This window comes from Myotis lucifugus, unplaced genomic scaffold (genome assembly GCF_000147115.1).
Source record: "Myotis lucifugus unplaced genomic scaffold, Myoluc2.0 scaffold_173, whole genome shotgun sequence".
NCBI classification, from domain to species: domain Eukaryota; kingdom Metazoa; phylum Chordata; class Mammalia; order Chiroptera; family Vespertilionidae; genus Myotis; species Myotis lucifugus.
Window position 1 is genome coordinate 1230571 of NW_005871221.1, and position 5686 is coordinate 1236256.

Consider the following 5686-nt stretch of genomic DNA (forward strand, 5'->3'; position numbering starts at 1 on the left):
TAAAATTGTTATTCATTCATTCATTCATTCATTCATTTGAGAGAAAGAGACATTCATTGGTTGATTCTTGCATGTACCCTGACCTGGGATTAAACCAGCAACCTTGGCATATCAGGATGATGCTCTAACCAACTGAGCTACCCGGCTAGGGCTTGAAAGGCTTACGTTTCACTGAGTACTTTTTCTTACATCCCGGGGATTTTGTAGTGTGCGGCCTATGTATTCAAATAATAGACGAAAGGTACTTAAACAGAGCCTGGCGGTGGTGTCCTTTCCCCAGCCCTTTCTCCCCCTGCAGCCTGGCGGGATTCTCTGGCTGAGAGCCCTGGAAGAGCAAGGCTGCTGTCACCGGTGAGCTCTGCCCCCTGCTGGCTGTTTTCCCACATGGCCCCACCGTTTCTGGTTTCCTCCTTTCCACCCGTCTCTCCTTTAGTGGGCTCCAGTCATAATGGATTCTCTCAGTTCCAACTTGGCTTAGGACCTTGGCTCAAACGGTTCCTTCCTCCAGAAACTCTCTCCACCTAGCCTGACCCACACTTACTCGTCCTTCCCATCTCATTTCCATGCTCCCTTCCCCAAATGCCTCCCCTGGACCAAAATGAGCCGTCACACACTCCCGCAGCACCCGGAGCTTCCACGTGTGTTCTGTTGTAGCATATAGGTGCAGGTGGCTGAACTCTGTGTGATTATCTGATTTAATTAGTGTCTGTCTCTCCCACCGCAGGGCAAGGCCCCCATGATGGGGCTCATACCTGCCTGGTTCTTAGCTGTATCCCTGTCTCCTTATCCTGTTAGTCTGCTCACCTTTGACCTCAGGACCACTCCCTTGCAGATGCCTCCTTATTCTTCGACACTTTCCTTTCCAGCTCTTCTGTCATGAGTCCTGCTGGCGGTGAGAATATTTTTCATATCTTTCTGAGCCTATTTCCTCTTTGCAAATTTGGGGAAAAGTATTGACTTCTCTGGATTATTGGGGGACACAGGCGGGCTAAGGCTCCCTAGTAGGAGATGGGCATGTGGTAGGTGCCTACCTCACAGAACAGTGGCTGGGTTCTGAGTACATCATCGTTTCCCTCACCTTCCTCAAATATGTGGTCGCTAATTCTTTTTATTTATTGATTTGAGAGAGAGATTTGTTACTCCACTTATTTATGCATTCATTGGTTGATCTGGGATCGAACCCACAACCTTGGTGTATTGGGATGATGCTCTAACCAACTGAGCTACCCGGCCAGGGCCATTTTGTAGTTGATTCTTCCCAAGAAGCATTTTCAGAAGAGTGATAACTGCATATTAGGACCAATCTTTTCTTCCTTTCTTCTATTCTCTCTCTCTCTCTCTTCCTCACTGAAGGATATATTTATTGACTTTAGAGAAAGGGAGAAAAAGAGAGAGTGGGAAACATCAATGTGAGAGAGAAACATCAATTGCTGCCTCTCACATGTGCTCTAACCAGGGATGGGACCCACAACCTAGGTAGGTGTCCTGATTGGGAATCGCACCAGGAACTTCCAAGCGTTCTATTATAGCATACTAGAGGCCCGGTGCATGAATTTGTGCATGGGTGGGGTCCCTCTGGGTGGCCTGCAGGGATTGGGCCGAAACCTGCAGTCCAACGCCACCTGCCGCTCCTGCTTATCCCAGCCCCACTGTGCCTGCCACAGACTCGCACCCAATCAGTGTCGATTGGGAGAGGCTCATGCTGCTGCAGCAGCGCTCACTAGCCATGAGCCCTGCATCTGCTGCCCTCCCAAGGGGAGTGGCCTGCGGGATGAAACTGGCTCTCCGACATCCCCTGAGGGGTCCCAGATTGCAAGAGGATACAGGCCAGGCTGAGGGACCCCACCGGTGCATGATTGGGCCAGAAAGGGACCATGGGAGGGCTCCAGGGCATGTCCAGCCCATCTCACTCAGTCCGGATTGGCCGGACCCCAGCAGCAAGCTAACCTACTGATCAGAACATCTGCCCCTGGTGGGTCAGTGCACATCATAGCGACTGGTCAATCAGTTGAATGCCCCTTGGTGGTCAGTGCATGTCATAGCAAGCGGTTGAGCAGCCTAAGCATATCATTAGCATATTATGCTTTGATTGGTTGTTCAGTTGTTCTGCCATTCAGTCTATTTGCATATTACCCTTTTATTATATAGGATATGTGCAGTTGTGGGGTTGTGTGATTACATCCTGGATATTTTGTAATGTGTGACCTATCTATTCAAAAAAGACAAAAGGTATTTAAACAGAATGTACTTAAACAGAACAGGTTGATGAGCCAACTGAGCCACACCAGCCAGGGCAGGACCACCTTTATATTAGTAACAGGTCCCATTAATTAGGTCAGACCTTATATTAATTGCTTTGCATGCATCATCTTATTTAATTCTTGTGATAATCCTGTGAGGTAGCAACTACTATTATTATCCCTCATCCCTTAGAACCAGACTCTGAGGCTGGGAGGTAAAATGCCCAAGGTGCCCTAACCGGTTTGGCTCAGTGGATAGAGCGTCCGCCTGCGGACTCAAGGGTCCCAGGTTCGATTCCGGTCAAGGGCATGTACCTTGGTTGAGGGCACATCCCCAGTGGGGAGTGTGCAGGAGGCAGCTGATCGGTGTTTCTCTCTCATCGATGTTTCTAACTCTCTGTCCATCTCCCTTCCTCTCTGTAAAAAATCAATAAAATATATATTTAAAAAAATGCCCAAGGTCAGTTATTACTTAGAAAAGCCAGATATGTTTCATTCATTCTTTCACCCACTCAATTATTTATTGTCTATATTGTTCAGGCCCGGTGCTCAGCAATTGGAGTTAAAATGATAAGAATGAGAATAAAGTGGTTTGATTTGTCAGGGAGATCAAGGAAGGCTTTGGGAGGACAAGACAACAGGGTTGGTCTGAAGGATGAGGAGTTGTTTCCATGGGCTGAGTGTTTGGCCGAACTCTGTGCCCGCCTTTGAACTTAGAATGAACTTAGAATCTTTGTCCACCACTGAACTTAGAATCTTTGTCCACCTTAGGGCTGCAGAAGGTTTCTGCACTGCCATTTAGCCCAATGAGATCTCTTAAGAAGGGGCATTCACCATCTGCAGAGGCTTGTGTCTGGCCCTGACACATTTTAGAATCCACAGTTGAGGGTATGGCTCAGAGGACCCATCTCCTGTCCCACCCTCACCACCGCCACCCCAACACACACACTAAGGGCTTTCCTCTCCCTCTTGGGCTGGGGAATGGTAGTGGGGAAGCAATCACAGAGAATTCGACAGAGCCCTAAGGGAACACAGAGGGGACCCAGATGTCCCTGAGGAGATATTTGAACAGGATTTTGAAAGATGAATAAGGGTTTGGGAGTGGGGTGAAACCAGCAGCATTCCAACTTGGAGGAACCACGGGTTCAGGTTCTTGTGTTTGGAATCCCCATCTCTGCCAGGTGACTTCAGTGTATGACAGGGAAACCCGCTTAGAAAAGCCAGATATGTTTCAGACACTCAATAAATAATTGAGTGGGTGAAAGAATGAATGAAACATATCTGGCTTATAAAGTAGGTTTGAGGTTCAGGCAACCTTGCGTTAAAATCTCTCCAAACAGTGGCAGGCACCGATTAAGGCACAATACCGGTGTAACTAATGCTGGTAAGGCACCGGCAAGTGTAGAAAGGTGTTGCAAAACCTCCTGCATAGCAGGTGAGGGAAGGGGCGTGATGAGAAATGTGGGCAGACGTCAGACCAGACAGGGACGCAAATGCCAGGAAAAGGGACCAGGAAAAGGGACGTTTTAAAAACTAAGGAATGACATAGACGAGCTCAAGGATTGGTGGAGCAGGGCGGGGAGAGGGCGGGAAATGGGCAGCTAGCCAGGAAGCCGAGGCATAAGCCGGCAGAACAGAGGCGGGCAAAGCATCCGTGTTCTGGTCCTTGTTTTCAAGCAGGCCAGATAAGGGCTTAGACCAGCGGTTCTCAACCTGTGGGTCTCGACCCCTTTGGGGGTCGAACGACCCTTTCACAGGGGTCGCCTAAGACCATCGGAAAAACACATATCTAATTACACATTGTTTTTGTGATTAATCACTGTGCTTTAATGATGTTCAATTTGTAACAATGAAAATACATCCTGCATATCAGATATTTACATTATGATTCATAACAGTAGCAAAATTACAGCTATGAAGTAGCAACGAAAATAACTTTATGGTTGGGGTCACCACAACATGAAGAACTGTATTAAAGGGTCGGGGCATTAGGAAGGTTGAGAACCACTGGCTTAGACCTTGGGGGGCAGCCGCGCTGAGTCCTTCCCTGAGAGGCTGTGCGTAGGCGGAGGCCCGGGAAGGTCCCAGAGGCTGGTGGCCGCGCGCCGCCTGGTGGCCAGAGGAGGTGGGCTCAGCCGGGAACAGCAAAGACTACAAAATCCGGGAAACTGAGGCGGGGAGCGGCGCCTGGGATCTCCCGATTGGACCACGTCCCTATTCCAACTCCGCTTTACAGACTGGGAAACTGGGAAGAGAAGGGGAACAAAGATGGGCAAGGAGCCCCTCAAACCGAGAGCTTCAAGACACCAGGAGTTTTTATAGAGTTTCTTTAATGGCACCAGTGGCCTGGAGCTTAGTTTGCCATTCTGTTCAACGGGCAGGTGGAAAATGAAAGAGGAGGAAGAGAAACTTTAGTCTTTCCCGCCCACCCGGAGGTAAAAGCCTTTCAAGAATACCCCGGAAAGCAGAGTTTTATAGATTCCATTTGCATACGAACGCAGTCACCTCGAGTTAAACTCCGACCCTTTAATCTCGGGTCCAATTTGTCCCGAAGCCGCAGAGGAAGGTCCTCGTGAATACCCCCAAACTCCACCCCCCCAACCCCGCCCCGAAGGCTGGGCTTCGTTGCACGTGCTCACCGGTTCCTTTGCGACCCACCTCCTAGGAAAGACTCATTGTCAGGACGGGGGGATACGAGGAGTCATAAGACAAGTTGACTATGGATAAACCACAACAAAGAAAAGGCCCTGAAGTAATATATATTCTTTTCTAGCAGAAGTTTTTATTAGAGTTTCGAGATTGGAACAGGCTTTGGCTTTCAGTTCTTCAGAGCTGCTAATTGTTCTTCCCACCCCTTCAGTTGCTGGAGTCCCGCGTGGCCGGCCTCGCCGGGGGGGACTCCAATTCCCAGCGTGCCCCGCGGGCCCGTGCGTGGCAGCGGCGCGTGACGTCGGGGGAGGGAGCTGGCCAGTGCTGAGGGGGCGCGGCGCGAAGGGGCGCGGAGCCGGGCGGCTAGGGGGCCCCAGAAAAGCGCGGGGGCCTGGGAGCCCGCCGGCCCCTGACAGCTCCCTCCTCCTGGCGGAACGACGGCGACGCGAAGGCGGCTGGTCATGGCGGAGCAGCGAGCCGAGCGCGGGGCCCTGAGCACCACCGAAGGGGGCGGAAAAAAGGGCCTCCTAGCGGGGGGGGGGGGGGGGGGGGGTTCGGAGGGTTTCTTGGGGAGGGGCCGGGGGTTTCCTTTCGGCGGCGGGGAAAGGTGGGGAAAAGGGGGGGAAGAACCGGGAACCCCCGAGAGCCGGCCCATTTCCCCTAAACCCGGGGGACCCCCGTTCCAGGCCCCAAACCCCCGGGGAAGCTAAAAGGGAAGGGACTTTACCCCGGGCCCCTTTGGCGGGAACTCTCCTCTTTCCTCCCCCGGTTTAATCGGGGGGGGGCCTCTTTCCCCG